General features: G+C 36.3%; 1 non-coding gene across 1 annotated transcript; it reads left to right on the top strand.

Annotated features, from left to right (window-relative positions):
- The first annotated feature begins 10401 nt into the window (after window positions 1-10401).
- Window positions 10402-10505, top strand: LOC114495766. Its single transcript, XR_003684443.1, has one exon. It is a non-coding gene; the product is annotated as a U6 spliceosomal RNA (small nuclear RNA).
- The last annotated feature ends 9582 nt before the right edge of the window (window positions 10506-20087 follow it).

Below are 20087 nucleotides of genomic sequence, written 5' to 3'. Positions count from 1 at the left end.
GTGAGCTTATATGTAACCTGGCCTTGCCGGCTACAGATATTAAATGGTCTCCTGCTATTCTTTTTGTCTCACAAGCTAAAGGGTAAAGTTCTCCATTCTTGTTCCTCTATGATCTGTTTGTTTTTAGGAGCATAAAAGTTCACATGAAATAGTCACTACATAATTTTGCACCTCATGTGTACCAGTTATTACTGGAACAGGCAATGTAATTTTGCAGAGATCAATGCTATGCATCGTGTTCTAAGTTGGCTTGCTGGCATAGCATCACATGTAATATTGTAAAACAGTTTATTCTAGTCGACCTCAACTCAAGCTACTATGACAACATTTCGCAGATGATGAGACTTAATTGCACCAAAAAAAATGCCATTTTTCAAAGATCCTGGACACAAAGGAAAAATACAGATTTAAAAAGAAAACTCATGTTCACGAGGTCACCAGGAATCAGCCTTGGGTTAGGAGATGAGAGGAACTTTGAGAGACATCCTGTATTTGATCTGAAGAAATTACAAATAATACTCTTAATTCTTAAATGGAAAATAAAAGATAAAATGGATAATTCTCTTAACTGGCTACTATAATCTAAATAAGCTATTTTATTTTAAAAGCACAGATTAAATGTTTATAAAAACAATAAACACCTAGCTATAAATATACAGAAGTTACATAAGGTTTTAACAAAGTACAGAGAAATTTCTGCAGCATGTTAACTCACAAAAAAAAAAGAAAGAAAGAAATTACTATATCAGCCAGCCACAGTGAAATTTATTTTTAGTGGTCCTGTTTCCAATATGTAAGATGTAACCTATTATACAGTGACATGCCAGTTAAGCTTCATCAAACTGATTATATACCATTTCATGAAGATGTAATCCACTGGGACTTAAGTAGTCCAATGTAATCAGTTATATTAAGATGGATCAGTACAGGTTGTAAAAATATCAAATCCTCCTAGCAGTAGATCAAGACAGATAAAATTCTGTTTGTTGAAGATTTCTGAGTCCTGACAGATAACCTATAATTACAGGATGTTTATGGTTTGGTTGCAACCAGTTTTTCTATAAAGAAGTCAGAACAGTAATATTTTCTTTAAGCCCTATCCATGAAACAGTCATTATCTTTAATAAAAAAGCAATCAAATGTTTTTCCTTTTCCAGAACTCTTCTCACTTGTTAAATCATGTCAATGATTTCTCTGTTTTTCTGGCCTAGTGTAAGTCTCCCAACTTTTCTGAAAACTACACCAAAAACAAAAACTTGGAATGGAGAAGTGACGGAATAAGACTGAGATTGGATAGGGAAAGGTTGTACACGTGAAACCTCTCTCTTCAACCGGCCTGGACTGCAGATGAAAGGGAACCAGGCCCTTTCCTTTCCACTCCCCTCTGCTGTAGAACTGGTAGCTCAAGAGTGAAGAGGAGGTGAGTTCGGGCCTGGAGAGAGGCAGCAAGCTGCTTCCCTGCCCATGTTCTCACTCTTTTCTCTCTCCTTTTCCATTTTAGTTGTAGGCATACTCTGAGAAAATCCCTCCTAGAGAAAAAATGTGGATAGAGTAAACCATTTTAAAAGTTTATAATAAACTAAATTTTGAAATAGAAGAAAATTCATAATCTCTCTCCCTAATCTCATATTGGCCTTCAACCTGCATTCTCTCCCCACTTATTCTCTCCTTTCTTTCCTCCCTTCTTCGTCCCTCCTCCTGCTCCTCCTCTCTTCTCTTCACTTTTCCTCTTTCCTTTCCTCCCCTCCTTAACTCTCCTCTCTTTCCTCACTCCCTGATTGTTTAACATGGCCGAGCCATACCAAGGCACCTTTCATTCTTTAAAATAATCTACAAAGGCAGGGTCTATTCTCCCCCCCCCCCCCCGCCACCTTTTAGCTTAGAAAACCAAGTAGAAGAAATAAATGTCTTGCCAAAAGTCAAAAATCTATTTAAATAAAAATTAAATTTCAATATTTTTTGCATACCATGTAATAAAACTAGCTGTGAGAAATTTCAACAGATTTTGAGAAAATGCTTACGATAGTCCAATTTAAAATGTAGGTGTAAGATCATATATAAAAATCTCTTTGGAGGATCTCAGGGAGGCCTTTAAAACAACAGACTAAAATCCTTGAAAGAAACTCTATCTGGGTTTGAAAGGCGGACACAATTGCCAGTCAGAAGAGACAGTCATTGAAAAACATGACCAGCCCATCTGAAGTCACACACATGCATGCTCACACACAATATATGGATTCATAAGCACTGATTTGTGAAGAGGCCAGCCCAAGATACACAATGTAAAAAGAACCCACCCAAACAATTTTTCTATAATGACATGGGCTGCAGAATTTTGGCTACAGGGTATTCCCTAAACTCAAAGATAACCCTCTGAGAAGCCCCTGCCACCGCCAGAGGTTTGACAGCCCACTGAGCAGTGCCAAAATTGTTCTCCAGCAAAAACCTGTCAAGTTAATCATCACAAAATAGAATGTTTTGTGGGTGGCTAAAAGTTTACTCAACATTTGTAAACAAATTCAAAAAGTCAGAGAGGTTATTAGATGAACGCTACAGCCTCCAAAGTCTATTCAGTACCAATCTCAACAGAAATGTGTTGTCCAACTACTACAGCGTGTGTTAGGGGAAAGTTCGGTCTTTGTAATGACAAAGACGTCCGTTCACAGATCAGCTCCGCCTGCAGTCACTTAGCTGCCCTCCCAGCCTTGTGCCAGCCTTAGTTTTTAACTTATTTTAATTTTTAATAATAATAGATCTCTGTATGTTTTTGTGAAAACATCACACTATTTTTGTAAATGGTCGGACGAAGATATGTAGAATTTGATAAGGAACAACTACTATTATTACTCTTTTTTTGAATTGATTAGCAATGGGTTATGTGTTGAATGAAATGGTTTTTTATATCAACATAGCATCTCCAGTTTATATTCAAGTCACTGGTCCCTAAAACCTTCCCCAACCCATCCTCAAAGTACCTGTCCAGTTCATCCCCATATCATATCAATGCTGCATGTTCTGATAAGTGATTGTACCACTCCACTAAAACAGTTTCTTGAACTGGGACTAGAAGCAAAATCTAAAATCCACAAGTTTATTATGCTTTGTTGTCAAATGGCTGCATTTTACCTTTGTTTTTATATCTCCAATTCTACTTCTCATCCAATAATTTCTTCATAGATATATCCTTGAAGAAACGTTCACAGGAGTGATTTATGAGTGGAAAAAGTTATTTAACTAAAGTTGCATTTTGTGAATGTTGCAAGACCTGACAGGTGCCTGAATGCATTAAAAAAAATTATGTTCACATTATATAGGAAACCATTCCTGTTTTTATTTTTACTGTAGTACAAATCAGTATATGGATTAATTTATTCACATAATTATATTCACAGCTCCTTTACCTTTATTCATGGCTATAACATTCTTTATGGGAAAGAGCACTTTGCAAGTCAGCATAAAATGCCTTTTGAGCACTATGGGGAAGGTCGGGGATAATATGTGTGCCTGTAGACATTACGGGTCATCTGAATCTGGCCAGGATGAAAAAGCAGATGCTGGGCAATTTAACATTATAAACACCAGGAAGATTTTTAGACAATAGATCCTTGATTGCCAAGCTGCTAAAGATGGTTATCTCATCTCTGAAACATAATTGGTCTGCTGGCATTACACCCACGTTACTGAAAGGGATGAAAATAAAATTATAAACTGCTGTGTAAAGCCTGAAATGTCCACCTTTATGTTTAATTTTCTCCTTAATGTTGTAGAGTTTATAAAATATGCATCCATTCCAGTTTTTAATAGCTTTTATCAATCCATTTTTCTTCTCCAGATGATAGGCAATACCTACCTAATAGAAGAGATTTCTTACACTGCACTTCCAGACCTTGATCCATCTTGTAATTTTGCAGGCTTTCTTAGTTTAAGCAGCATTTATTAGAGAAAGCACAAAAAGCAATAAACAGCTTCTTCAATATTAAAGTTATGAAAAAACTAAGATCATTTTGATAAGTAGATTAGACTTTCACTGACAAATATTGCTGTTGTAATATTTTTAAAACATTTAAATATCTTAAAATTTTAATTTTTGAAACAACTGCTCCTAATTTTCTTTTACTTTCACATCATGCTTCTTTAATTCAAGGCAAAACAATTTAAAGTCTACATTTAGAAATACAAAACACCAAGAAGTTTTGATGAGGATAATTACTGTTTATCAAACTTCCCATTTACCACCACCTATCAAGATCCTGGATTTTGAATAGCAATTATGAATCATAAGAAATAAATAAACTCAGTAGACCCAACTATTACCTCCTAAAAATTGGAAACAACTTAAATGACCCCAAAATAGATGATAAGTTAAATGAACTATGGTATATTCAGAAAAAGAAACATAATAAATAAATGAATACAATTAATAATAACATAAAAATCATAAACTCTAGAATAACTAATGACTTGGACTAATATTTTAAGTACATTGCTAAGTGAAAAAAGTAGGGTATGAAGGAGTGTAACCACATGATTAGGTTTTATATAAAATTTCTTGAGAGAAATAGAACAAAATAATTACATTTTTTCTCTCTGATGGAATTCTGGGTGACATATTTTCTTCTATATAAACTTTAACATTTTTCAAATTTTTCCATTGAACTTATATTACATGTATAAATCCTCAAAACACAATTTTTTAAAAAATTAATGAACTATACTTCATCAGGCACTTATCAATTAAGAGTAGTGTCACAATGCAATCTGTATTAACTGCCAATGATGATGATAATTAAGTGATAATTCTAAACTAAATATCACAAGAAAAAATTTTTTTAAGATTTTATTCATTTATTTTTAGAGAGGGAAGGAAGGGAGATAGAGAGAGAAAAACATCAATGTGCTGTTGCTGGGGGTCATGCCCTGCAACCCAGGCATGTACCCTGACTGGGAATCAAACCTGCAACACTTTGGTTCACAGCCCACGCTCAATCCACTGAACTACACCAGCCAGGACAGGAAAATTTTTTAATTTGATTAAGAGAAAGAAATAAATTGTCTGGTGAGTATATACTCAATGACTACTAAATACATAGTTGTTAACTAATGTGGCATGACACGTGAAAAAAGCAGAATTTATGATCAGGGAAGTCAATATGCAGGCCATAAAAAATACATGAGCCATATTCCAGTGTAGTCAGGGAAAACATCAGATAAATGAAGTAAGGAAGGAAACGTAATGGAGGAAATATCATGGTAGATTTGGGAGCACAAATTTGATGTTAGACTTCAATGCAGGACTGGTTTGTCTCTTAGTGGCAGGGCCCCATGCTGAGGTCTACAATGTTTTAATTGGTTTCAAATGAAAAAAAGAAACTAAATTCTAGGTAAAAAAAAACTAACTTTATGCCAACACAATTATAAAATACAATTTTAAATATTTTTTAATGGAGAAAGGAGCCCACAAAAGCAAAAGTGCCTAAGTTCCATGCATGTCATATTGGGGTTTTGGTTCAAAGACTTAAAGAACAGTATTTAAGAGAATAATTCCAACATCTCTAGAGAACAGAGATGAGAAAGTGCCTAAGCCCAGCAAGACTCATATAAATTTGTTATATCAAACTATGAATAAAATGAGGGACCAGAGACAGAGAACAGCCACAAGTGTAAGAATGGTAAAGGAAGAAGAGTATCTTGACAAAGACGAGAGATTTGACAAGTCTGTGTAACATTACGTGGATCTGATGACAATATACGTGTGTGAATCCATGGTGGATCAGTCTACAGAATGCGTCACAGGCACTGCCCCACAAGCTCCCCTGTTCTACCTGGATGAAGGGATGCTTTTTGAATCTTCACATTTCACAAAGCTGGGACAAATTACTATGCTGATTGGCAGAATCCAGTTAGAATTTTTTCAAAGTAGAAGACTTTAAAAAGTGAAATTAAACAATTATGGATGTAACATTCAATTAATTGCAAAAGTACACAATGGAAAAATGTGGATTCAAGACTTTCTTCGAAGGAAGAAAAAGGTGGGTGTGACACGAAGACCAAAATGACTCTGCCACTGCTACTTAAACAAAGAGACAAACCAGTATAAACTCTGACATGGACTTTGGTCAAAATATAATCTTCAGATCAAGAAAATTACCATGTTCAATTCATATGTATTATATTTAGAGAGAGGCCAGCATATTGTGATAAATGTAAAAGAGGTAACCAAGGTTGAAAAATCAACTATAGGCCACCATGGTACATGAAGAATTTGGGGATGTTCGGCCTAAAAAAGGGAAGTGTGTTTGTCTATTTATGTGTTGGGAGTGGGGTAGAACAGTGGACCCTAAATGCTTGGTGGTAAATTACCATGTAAAATGAGGGTTATATTTGTTTTGAATAATTTATGAAAATAATCAAGAAGAAAGGTTAAAAACATTGCAGAGGAAATGATTTTTATGATAATAAGAGTGAAAGAATTTCCACCAATTAGAATTGTCCAATAATAAAGTCCCTAGAAAAGTGGCGAGTTACTTGCTACTAGAAATACTCAAGTACAAATTGGAAGATCATCTCTGAACAATGTTGTAGAAATGATTCTTGTAGCAAATATATGATTGAATAGGGTGATCTCTAATATTCCTTCAGAATAAAATATTTTATTGAGGAGAGACAGATGCAAACAATGCAGAGAAGAAGAAAATGGCAAGGCATGTTAGTGACCTGGGGGCAGGCAAAGGAGAGAAACAAGTATGATAGCATGTATGCTGTATGCCACACACCATAGACTAAAATAGAAGGAATTCTAACCTGTGATTTCCCCATCACACAACATGTCTGTCCTCATCCATTGTAATCCACCCAGCTTAGCCTTTTGTAGGGCTGAGTCCAATACAGTCTCACCAGGGAATCAAGATGGATTCTCTATAATGAATTAATTCCTCTGCTTTCACTTCTCACCATTTCTTTCAGGCACTGTCAGAAGCACTGAGAGCACAGTCACAGAACCATCAACAGATAAACTTCATAAGGAATCAACTCTTTAAAGTCAAATTCTCTCAGTCCAAGACAAGGAAGAGCATAATATACAAAAAAGACCTGTGAAAATATTATTGTGAATATGGTGGATATTACTACATGATTCCCTTTATGATTGTCAGAATAACTGTATATTTCCCAGGAAAAAAATATTTTCTAATATGGAAACAACTGGAGAAAACTAGGATTTTTATTGATATCTCATTTAGAGAAATCATTAAATGTAAATGATTACAGAAAGAAGTCAAAAGACAATAAAACAAAATGAAAAGCAGCTTGAGACTTTTCAACCATGAAGTATAAGCTTGAATAATCAAGTGTTATTCATTCCTGTGCAGCTCATATTAGCATTTTATTATGCTAAGCTGTAAATTTGATTATACAGGGAAAATAAAATTGGTTTCTTTAAACTTGTTTCCTTTTTTGTAAAATAGAGGATTTGAGCAACATGCTCTCTATAGCCCATTACCATTCTAAAATTCAACAATTAATAGATGATATTTGCTATTTATTATTGCCTCAAAGGTGGCTATATTTTTGAGAAGTCTTGTTCACATTTAGATACTCATTACCAAGCAGGAGTTGAAATGCAGAAGCTATTCCAACTTGCATCAGTATGCAGCCTTAAAGAAAAATGATAGAAGCAAACAGGCTCAATTATTAGATGCATGGTTTCATATCAATAAGTTGTGGGTACCGGGCAGAATGTTGATGAACCTAGAAATGCTCTCATCCATTCACATCACATAATGGTCCTCATGGAATTCATTTCTGGTAGGAATCAAAACGAAGCTTGTAAGTATGATTTGCATGTTTTCCTGGCTGCCCTTCTGGGAGCATTTTCATGGACCCTCATGGTAACTCAGAAGTAGAAGTGATCATTATTCTTGTTAAGTTTCACACTGCTGTAGAATGTCCTTCTAGAAATACAGGATTAGAAAATAAGATTTTAAAATTGGATTCTGTTATTCACAATTAAGTATCCCTTTTGACGATCTTAGCAGACAAAGCATGCCTATTCAGTTACATGATCTTTTTAAACTAGCAGAAGGAATATGATGGTGGAAATTCTAAAGGTGAAGTACTTGATTGAGCTTTTTGGCTCAAGGCCCTGTTTTATTGTTGTGAGCTCACAGAATGAAAGATAAGAGTACAGCCTGTGAAAGCATCTAAAAATATCCCAGACAATATAAGGTTTTTAAAATAGAAAAAGACATAATAAAAGGTGGTGCAGAGATTCTGAAGAGTCTTCAAAGTGCACCTTAACAATAATAATTCAAGCGTCCCTGAGCAAACCTGATTAACAGTGAGCAAAACATCCCCACCACTACCTTTGCTAAGCTTGAATAATGATATAGTCACATCATTTTGTGAAATAGATGAATAGGATATCAAAGAGGACAACTTTGAAGTAATTGAAATATTATAAAGAATCTGGAGACTTCCAGTCAAAATGGAGGTGTAGGAAAACACAGCTCACCTCCTGGCACAACCACATGAAAATTACAACTAAAACATAGAACAACCTTCACTCAGAACCAACAGAAATCAAGTTGAATGGAAGTCTGACAACTACGGAATTAAAGAAACCACATGTATCAGACTGGTAGGAGAAACAGAGACACAGAATAGGCAATCCCACATACATGTGTGGTCAATAAAAATTCAGGAGGCATATCTCAGGAGCAAGGAATTCCAGCCCCACACCAGGCATCCAAGCCCAGAGTTCCAGTGTCAGGAAGGTAAGTCCCCATAATTTCTGGTTCCAAAACCAGTAGGAATTGAGTCATGGAGGAAACTTCTGGAGTCCCAAGTAGTTTCTCTTAAAGAACCCACACAGGAACCAAACCAACTAAGACTCACTCCCTCCGAGCTCCAGCATCAGGGTAGCAGCTTGAAAGGCACCAGTGGCATACAGGGAAAAACTGAAGTGCCTGGCATCAAGGCAAGAGCTGGGGGGCAGCTTTCTCCCAGAGAAAAAGGCAGGGAGAGGAGATTGCTCTGTTTCTGAACCCTCCCACCAGAAAGCCACAGAGCCAGCAGGTGAATGCCATATCTGAGACTCCATCATCCTGGCTAACACTGTTTGCCTAGAGATCCCCCTGAGGATCCACTGTGTGGAATGCCCAACATATGGGCCCACCCAAGCTGTTAACAGTGGCTTTCCCATATGAATAGTTGGTCTTGGCTCATGCTTCATAATTTTGTAAATCCTCTCAAACAAGCAACAGCCAGCCTCAGTAAGACCCCAGTCCCCATATCTCTTGCTATGTTGTTCCAGGCCCAACCCTAGCAGCATTCAGTGCAGGTTCACAATTTAGCTTTGCCTGGGAATGGCCAAGCCCAGCACAGTAGCAGCCATCTGCAGAGTGCTTTATAGCCCAGGCAGGGTGATCCCAGGCAGAACACAGGTGGAGCCTAACGTTGGCCAGCACCACCCGGGAAACCCCAGAGCCTCTGCACCCAGTGGACAGCTACAGACCATATCAGATCATCACCGCTCTGCACCTACACAACTGATCCCCCATGGAGGGCAGAGGTTGGTGGTCAGCGGTCACAGCCAGTCCTTGTAGCTGACTGGCCTGAGTAAATCCTTCCCATTGATGTGCCAACAGCAATCAAGTCTCAAACACAAAAGGAGTGTGTACTCAGCCCACACAAAGTGTGCAACTCAAGTACACAGCTTGGGTTTCAGGGGAGGCTGTGCCTTGGACCATACAGGTAGTAGGTATAGTAGGTATACTACATTAGGCTACATTACCACAACAGAGTCATAGCAGCTCTAACCTAGAAACAAACACAGGGAATCTATCAAAATGAAGAGACAAGGAAACATGGCCCAAATGAAAGAACAAACCAAAGCTCCCTAAAAAGAACTAAACAAGTTGGAGATAGGAAATCTATTAGATCTAGAGTTCAAAACACTGGTTATAAATTTGCTCAAGGAACTTAGTGAGGGTCTCAACAGCATTTAAAAAAATCCAGTCAGAAATGAAAGATAGATTCATTGAAATAAAGGGCCATTTACAAGGAAACAACAGTAGAGTGGAGGAAGCTGAGAATCAAATCAAAGATTTAAAACATAAGGAAGCACAAAACAGCCAATCAAAACAGCAAGAAGAAAAAATAATCCAAAAAGACAAAGATAGTGCAAGGAGCCTCTGGGACAACTTCAAGATGCCTGACATTCACATATAATAGGGATGCCAAAAGGAAAAGAGAAAAGGCAAGAAATTGGAAATCTATCTGAAAAAAATAATGAAAGAAGACTTCCCTTATTTGGTGAAGGAAATAGACATACAAGTCCAGGAAGCACACAGAGTCCCAAACCAGGTGGACACAAAGAGGCCACTCCAAGACATATTGGAATTAGTGCTCGCTTCGACAGCACATATAAAATTGGAACTATACAGAGAAGATTCTCATGGCCCCTGCACAAGAATGACATGCAAATTCATGAAGTGTTCTCTAGTTTTAAAAAAAGATACATCATAATTAAAATCCCAAAGGTTAAAGATAAAGAGAGAATCTTAAAAGCAGCAAGAGAAAAGCAGTTACACCCTTGCTGGTGTGGCTCAGTGGACTGAGTGCCAGCCTGCACACCAAAGGGTCGCCAATACAATTTCCAGTTCAGGCACATGCCTAGGTTGCAGGCCAGATCCCCAGTGGGGGGTGCATGAAAGGAACCACACACTGATGTTTCTCTCCCTCTTTTCTTCCTTCCCTTCCCCCCTCTCTCAAAATAAATAAATAAAATCTTTAAAAAGAGAGAGAGAGTTTAGTTATCTACAAGGGAGTACTGATAAGACCATCAGCTGATTTCTCAAAAGAAACTTTGCAGGCAAGAAGGGACAGGCAAGAAATATTCAAAGTCATGAAAAACAAGGACCTACAGCCAAGATTGCTCTACCCAGCAAACCTATTAGAATTAAAGGGCAGATGACGAGCTTCCCAGACAAGAAAAAACTAAAGGAGTTCATCATCACCAAACCATTATTATATTAAATGTTAAAGGGACTTATTTAAGAAAAAGATCTAAACTATGAAAAATAAAATGGTAATAAGTACATATCTATCAACAAATTGAATCTAAAAAACAAACTAAGCTAACAAGAAGAACAGAGATAGAATCATGGATATGGAGAGACATTTTATGGTTGTCAGAAGGGAGAGGTAGGTATGGGGGAATGGGTGAAGAGATGGTGGAATTAAGAAGTACGAATTAGTAGTTGCAGAATATCATGGGGTTGTAGGTACAGTATAGGAAATGGAGCAGCCAAAGAACTTACATACATGACCCATGGACATGAACAATAATGGTGTGAGGATTGTCTGTGGGAGTAGGGAGTGCTGGGTGGAGGGGGGAAAAGGGGAAAAATCAGGACATCTGTAATAGCATAATCAATAAAATATAATTTTTAAAAAAGAGTCTGTTGCACAGTAGATAATTGACAAGTGTTGGATCCCCTTGCAAAGTATCATCCTTGAACATTATCCTTGGATATTTACATAGGGGCAAGTGATGTTCATGAAAACAGTGTATTTCTAACAAAATATCAAACATAATACTCCTCTGTAGCTTAAGTTCTAAGCCTTTCTGGTTCTGTGATACCTGATATAGTCTAAATTTCTAAATCCCAATTCCTGCTTCCAAAGGCCACTGGAAAGTGATTGAAAGTAAAAACCCTCTCACTGTTAAAATGAAGGTGACAAACACATAGTATAGAGATCAGAAATGTGTGATGTTTAAATAGTCACTAGTTGTCCTTCACCAAACAGTAGTTTTCAGACTTCTAAGCATAAGAATTACTCAGAAAGCTTGTTAAAAATACTGATAGTCCACACTAATTCCCATTCCTTTAGTACAGCCTGGAAATGTGCATTTCAGCCATCATGTGGGTATTTGGAAGCACATTTACTCTCAGATATACCTGGAGGAAAAAAATGTCCGAAAAATGTGGCTACTTTTCAGTGAATTCCATCTATTAAAATGGTATCTCAATGTCAATGAGCTCATCTGTATGGATTTCAAATGCAATGGCATGCTAAGTGTGCATTGGACAGATATTCATAATTCAGTGGCTTGGGTGGGGCTTCATAAAACTATTCTGAAAGTGATTGATGCCACAGCTGATAAAGCTGAACTGTACTCACTAATGCCCTATGCTCTGGGAGATTCTTCATGCTGGAGGCTGGGACTGTTGCCCAGACACCGTGTTTGTAATGAAGACAGGCATGGGTCTTTAATGTCTTCCACCCCTACCCCAAATGCCAAACATAGCAAGAATAAGACATAGTCAGAAATTTCTATTTCTATGCATCTCAGTGACAATATTCTAATATAATTGTCACTTCTTTTTCTTATATTCTATGTCTTACATTCTATAATTTATTTTTCTAACATTCTATTTAAATTGATTGATATCAAATTAAACCTCTGGAATGGTGGCTGATGAGGCAGGGAAGAGTGACTGTTGGCCAGGATGCCGTTGCTAACGGTCTGCCTTCTGCCAGAAGTGACTTAACACCCCCACTCCGTTCAGGATTATGTGTATGCGCGCACCTCCATTTACACACCTAAAAAAAATTCCCTTTAATGAATAAACTGGCTCACAGCTGCTATTGTTTGTTACTTTTTTCTAAATCATATTTGTAAATGAGGTTCACCTGTCCAGTAACCAAAAGGTTATGTTATCCATTGCTTTGCTAAATTGTACTAATCCAAGGTCTTCTTAAAAGGAGACTCTTCTTTCAGAAAATCATTCGCTATGTGTATACTATCCATATATTGGTCAGACTTTTAACCATGTCCTCCAGAATGAAGACAAAAGAAAACCAAAAATACAAGTCTAATATGACAAATTCTGCAGAGTAAAACATCATTGTATGTAAACCTAATGCATTTCATAACCTGAGCAATGGTTCTTAGACCTACCAGTACACTCACAGGCTCTGGAAACCAACGGACCCAAACTATCAGAATACCAAAACACCTGAATGGCGTGTCTAAAATTAAAGTATTGAAATTCTCCCTGGATGTCAGTTTCCTTTATTACAAACACCTTTTTTTTTTCATCATCAAAGCTGCTTTAATAAAATGAGTAAAGAGTGCCACCAAGCGGCAGCAAATATTTTTAATTCAGTTCTATTTTCCTTAAAAAGAAAGGTATATCAATACTTTATCTTTGTTACTTGTGCTCACACCCTTAAGAGAGAAAGGCTTATGGACATGGTTTAAAAAGTGTGATTCAAGTGTTGAAGGCATTTTTCAGTAAAAAAATTATATTTTTCTGAGTTGGTGAGCAAATCTGCTATTTCTTAAACATGAAAATTCCTTAAACATATAAATTTTTTAAATATGAAAATTCTACCTGCAGTTATTCATATTTGTAAAAAAGGACTAATAAGAACCCAATTCTCAAATCTTATTGGCTATGTAGTCATTATTGGCCACACCTGGAGTTTCCAGAAAATTATTGTTTGTTTTATAAAATGTTATCTATTCTGTCCAGAAATTTGAAGTATATCAGATTAAAAACAAAAGGACAATTTTTTTAAGTAGTATATAATCCTAATAATGTTACTTGCAACCCTTGTTCCACATTCCCTTTCAAAGGATTACGCAATTTTATGAAAGTAAAATGTTTAATATTCCCCTAAATCTATTTTAGTTATGCATTCTTCTTCCGTGTACATTGGGTCCCTCATTAAACAAACAGGTCCTGAACACTTACTCTTCCAAGAACCATGTGAAGAAGGAAATGAGTGGGACAGCCTGTGTCCCGACGTTCAGGACAAGCTGGGCTCCCGGCTCTGATTCACTCTGTGGGAAACTTCAAGTTCTCTCAATTGGGACAATTTTATTTATAATAATGCATGTATTCAGGGTGGGGCAAAAGTAGGTTTACAGTTTTCTGTAGGGAAAATACAATAATTGATAAATAATAATAACAAATAAATTCCATATTTCCTGTGTACACAACTGTAACTCTACCTTTGCTCCACCCTGTATTTGTGAGCATTTTATAGAACTTTTAAATGGTTCTTCATTTGTAATTTCACTTACAGTCACAATGACTTTGAGAACTATTATTATTCTTATACATGACTCAAGATGTGGTTGAGTGAGTTACCTATGATGTCATAGGAAAGTTGTGCCAGGACTAAAATTAAAATCACCTGACTTTCTAAGTGGTGCTCTTTCTAGGAGGCCACCATTCTTTATGATGAATACATCAAAATCAGCCTGATATTTCACAGGGGTTACATCATCATAAAATGTTCAACAATGATTACAGTGCTGTGGGCACTTCTGGAAATGTTTCTGGGACTCCTGTTCTGAATTTCCCTTGGGGAAAACACAAGCAAATCAGCCTCATTACACATTCAGTGCAACAGATTTATTCAGTATCTATCACTTGCATGACACTGCACTGGTTGAGATAGAGGTATAAAGATAATGCAATTGTCAAGAAACTTACAATTTAGCAGGCACCATGAGAAATGTAGTACCAGTGCTTTTTTTCTTCCTACTAACATGCTATGTGGGCATTGTATAGACATAACACATACTCTACTTTATTAAATCTAAGATACTGCCAAATACACTCTTTTATATCTCAGTACTAAAGAAAAATACTGCACTGACAATTAGAGTGTAACAAGTCTCTTTCCCATCATTTAAATTTTTTATTTTACATTTAGAGAAAAAAACTCTTTTAATCTTATTTTGACATTGGCTTTCTTTAATATCTCACTCTGTTGCATACATATAAAGGCAAATATGAACAAAATAAATAGGTTAAAGCATTGATAACTATGTCACAACTGCTAACTGGTGGTTAGTCATTATAAAACCTCATTGATTGTTATATTAGCCCCACTTTAAGAGATGTTAAAATATAAAAGGGAGGGAGGGTGCATTTCAGAATCACTGAAGTATTTCCTGCTCATTTTGTAAAATACTTATTGTATAATAGAGTTAAAACAAATCATGGGGGCAAAATAGTACAATGGTTTGAGTCATTTTCTTTTGGTTTTGGGTGCTATCGGTAATCACATAGTGGTTTCAGAATGTGTTGTGAAGTCAGAGATTTGTTATCAATCCCTGACTCTACTTTTTACAAGCTATGTGGCCTTTGGGTATGTTAGTAAACCTTTCTGTATTTCAGAATTCCAATCCATAAAAACAGTAAAAGTAATAACTACTGCTTAGTTATTAAGTAAAATAATATATTTAACACATTTAACACATATTTGAATGTGGTTAAACTCTGTGAATCCTTCTAAGTAGAATAATAATAGCATACTACTAAGCCCAGAAATAGCTCAAAAATGAATAAAACCCCAACCCTGTTACCCCCCATCTCTTCCAACGATGAAACCTGTGGCACCCGTCTTTCAGCTGACCCTGTTAAAGGTCTCAGATCCCACCTGACCAAGGTAAGAAAAGAATTAAGTGCTCTGGCTTAAAGCCATTCTAAAGTAGCTACAGGTTCGTCAAAAAGAAAAAAATAAACATGAAAGAAAATTCAGTTTCCGAATTCACCCTTGATCTTCAAATATTCAAATATTAAGAAGATTATACAAAAGGAAATGTATTCCTAACATATTCATACAATTATAATCTCAGGATTTCAAAATCAGCTGAACGTAAATTCTATCAAATATATAACTACCCCAGTGTGGCAAAGTATAAGCTGAATAAAAAAAAACACAACAACAACAATGAAATGATCTGAAAGCCTGCCTTTTCAGACAATGTGGACAGCAGAATCATGACTCTTTATAAAAATGAGCACAGCTTGGGAAACACAATTAAAGAAAGGGATTCCAAACTGGCTGACTTCAGCAAGCCTTTGGGTGACTGATGGCTTAGCTGCTGCCTTGGTTTCCCCAGGACACCTTCGTGACAGCACCGAGCCAAGCCATAAATCAGACATAGCCTCCAGACCGGGACTTGTTCACAGAACACAAAGACAAACTTGTATCTCTCGGCCCTCCTTAAGGCCGATGAATCGAGATATCCTAGTTTCTAGGTCACTCTCTACATAGGAAAGAAAGCTTTAACTTGGGGAAATTCCCCTACACTAGAGGCCTGGCCATCATCATTAGCCCTAATTTTATATTATTGATTTTTTTATTAAACATACTTCATTCCAAATAGTCAATAATGCTTAGTAATGGAATAAAAACCTTGGTATTTTTGAAAATATATTTTTCACCTGGGACCACTTTGTAGTTATTTCCATTTAAAAACAGAGGGTGGGGGGAAACTTACTCCACTGGGAAGAGTGAATAAAATGGACAAATAAACAAATATTTGGAAAGGTGTACAGTATTTATTCCCATTTCACCAGAGGGAGTAGATTTGTCTGTTTCATTATTCATAAGTCACGATTTTAGTTTAGTTTTCCTGCTTGTTAAATATCAAGAATGTTCTAAACCCTCAGGCAATAGGTTTCAGTAAATAATGGCTGTATTTCATTCACTGCATTATGGGAAAACAAAAATTTTAAATCACAAAACATGCGAATAACAGCAGTCAGTGTCCTGTTTGGGAGGAGCATTGTAACTACAATTCCTTTGACGTCTGAAACTAGTCAGCCTTTGGTATCTGAATGCCCATGTGGCAAATTAATACAACATGAACCCAATAGATTCAATTAAAAATACAACATGAACTTTATGTTAATAAAACTGTTTTACTTATGTCTATGTTCTCAAAGGTGAAAATCACTTAATTGTTAGTCTGGTATGAACCTAGATTTTGTAATAAGGTCAAGTATGATAATAAAGCAATTTTTAAGTTATTTGAGTTCACAACACTAAAATCATAATTCTTTAAAATGTAAAGCACAATCAGGTACATAAATCATTGTTCTTTATTCTTTTCCTCAAACAGTATATTTTAAATGCCCTTTTAAATTTAGCCATAATGAGGAATTCTATATGGAAAAGGTAAACAGATTGAGACTACTCATAGTATTAAAAAGTAACATTTCATATAAAATTACAAGTGAAAAACTAAAAATTGTTTTATCAAGACTGCCTACTAATTTATGTCATTCTAACTCAGCCTAATTACAAAAGAAAATTTTGTATATAATATACTACATTCTAGCTCTGAAGAGGATTTTGCCATTGTGGTTAACAAAGTATAAGCACATTCAAAATAGAAAGGAAATATTTCCCCATGGAATGTCACCCATATGCCCCATCATAATAAGCAGGAGGTTTTGAAGCCAGGTGATGAAAGAGGAAAGAGAGAGGTGAGAAAAAGGGTTACCTGTGAAATATACGGAGGTCAATGAAGGTTAAGTCCTTCAAGTACATCTTTGGCTGTTCCCAGGGCATTTTCTCCCTCTCTGTTGTACATTTGAAGATGGATATGATATAATTAGTTCTAACAGGAAAAATCTTATCCAGAAAGAACTTTCTCATAGGTTCTGACAGGGAGCTGAAATTCATGGAAAGCTAACTCCTTTTGGTCAATATGTACATAAAAACCATTTTCTTATATCAGCCTTTAGCATTCAGTTTAAATTTATTAGATTTACTGATAACTTGATAAAACTATAAAATATTAGAAGAGAAGTGAAGAAAACTTTTAACAAAAGGAAGAGGAAGTCTGGAAAAATGTGAAGATCTTATAGAAATTCTGTTGAAGAAAAAGACCATTGTCTGTGGAAGGGGTGGGAGCTGGGGTGTGGCTTTTCACAAGACTGAAGACTGACTGTACTGAGTACCTAGAAATTGCACGAGAGACACAAAGGGCTAGGCAAAGTCAGAACTGGATGGAAAGCCACCAAAAATCCGTTATATCTACATCCTGAAATTCCCTAAGATTGGTCTCGCATTAATAAAATAGATGCCAATAAATTGTGATGATTCACAAGGAACCCTTGAAAATAAAAACAACTGTAAATTAGGGGTATGGATAGATAATATGCATTAGAATATTAGGTAAGAGACAATAGTTAAAGCTTAAGTTTTTATACTTCATATTTGTTGCTTGTTTGAGTATTAAAAGCTGGTCAAAGGTTCAGGAAGCATTCCCTGGCTGGTGTGGCTCAGTGGATTGAGCACTGGCCTGTGAATCAAAAGGTCGCTAGTTTAATTCCTCACCAGGGCACATGCCTGGGTTGTGCACCAGGCTGTGCGAAAGGCAACCAGCGGATGTTTCTCTCACACGTTGATGTCTGTCTGGCTGTCTGGCTGGCTCTCTCTCTCTCTCTAAATAACAAATAAATAACTCATTAGGATAATTCTCCAAATCACAAAATAGTAGAACTCTGATTGGTTCATTTAGACAAGTCAACCACCCAGACAAATGACCACTCTCGATCATCTAGTGAAGACTTTTGGCTTTCAAAGCCAATATGAAGGACTAAATAAAACACTCTTTACGCTCAACATTTGTGAAGAGGTTGAGACATGGAAAAGAGGGAGAAAAAAGATGATGAGTTCTTGGTGAAACACATAGAGAAACAAGGACAACAACTCCTGTGCGAGGCAACAGTGTTTAATTGCTTTCTAATGTGGCTTGACATTCATCTTCTTTGATCTGTGCAAAAGCCAAGTAGAGAATAACTTGCCTACATCAATTCTGTCACCTTCTTCAAACCTTTATTGCCATTTAACCACAGGAAGCCATAAGTGCCAAAATATAAGGGTGCTTATGGAGTGCAGAGAATGCAGAAGACAGATAGTTTTATTGTTCCACATTTTATTTAATGTGTGTTAAAACACAACTATAAGCCCTGGCTGGTGTAGCTCAGTGGATTGAGTGAGGGCTGCTAACCAAAGCATCGCAGGTTCGATTCCCAGTCAGGGCACATGCCTGGGTTGCAGGCCATGGCCCCTAGCAACCGCACATTGGTGTTTCTCTCTCTCTCTCTTTCTCCCTCCCTTCCCTCTCTAAAAATAAATAAATAAAATCTTTTTTAAAAAGAAAAGAAATAGAGACATACAATAACTGTTAAAAAAAAAAAAAAAAACAACACACAACTATGCCAGAAATGGGAGGGGGAGAAAGCTACAGTTATCAAGTGTAGTACTAGAGTGGGCAGATAATTAATTATAAATAATTTTAATTTGCTTATTCAAATACAAGTTTTTAGGACCAAAACCAAGCTCTTTTTCATAATGAAGCCCTCTCCTCCTTTCAGGTGGTGCTGTGTTCATGGAAGGAGCTGGGGCTTCTTATGTTGCACATAACCCTACCCAGTCTTTCAGCATGAGGCTGGTTTTCAGAAGAGAATTCTGTGGTAAAATGGATTCACTAGAGGTTCTTAGAGTCTTCCCCTACTGAGGAGATTTTTAGTATAGAGCTGCAAAACTTTATTTAACTTATAAAAATAATATATCAAATTCCATTTACTTACTCCTCAGTAAATTTAAAGGATTGACCACTCATCACATACATTCTGAAATTTTAAGGAATGAAGTAAAAATAACTCAACTAAAAGCCTAAGGTGGAGCTCATAAAATGACCTTCCATGTAATTCTTACTTCCTCAGGCAGTCCACAAAATAAATTACATGTTGAGGAAAAGCAGTGTAATAGCTAGTGTCAAATACTGGGATTACCCTGTAAGGAAACCATCATGGTATGTGAGTAACACTGAAAGATATACCTCTTCTTGAAAAACATCATCTGAATTCTTCATTAGGTATTTTTCCCAAAAGACATATTTTTCTCTCATTTTCTGTGAATGAATAACTTCTAAATGAAAAAAAAAATAGCAATCAGCAGTGGTCATTTTTGTCTTCTTTGAATCCTGGAAATAAAATGAGAGTTCAGTTCAACCAAGGAACATTTAAAGTTGGGGAAAGTTATGATGTTCTCCCAATTTTTTATTTTTTAAAGCCATATTAAAACTCCTAATCTGCCCTCCACTTTTTTCCTGAAAATCAAAAGCAAATTCTGAAAGGATGTCCACTGGCTCTTCACATACTTGTTGCTTTAAGGGAAAGCTTGTAAAATAAATAATAATTCCCTGTAGTTATCTAAATCTTGGGTGCCTAGGGACCCCATCTCTCTCCCTCCTTAGCCCA

Source organism: Phyllostomus discolor, chromosome 4 (assembly GCF_004126475.2).
Source record: "Phyllostomus discolor isolate MPI-MPIP mPhyDis1 chromosome 4, mPhyDis1.pri.v3, whole genome shotgun sequence".
NCBI classification, from domain to species: domain Eukaryota; kingdom Metazoa; phylum Chordata; class Mammalia; order Chiroptera; family Phyllostomidae; genus Phyllostomus; species Phyllostomus discolor.
The sequence above is the reverse complement of the archived record's forward strand: the minus strand, read 5'-3'. Positions and strand labels throughout refer to the sequence as shown.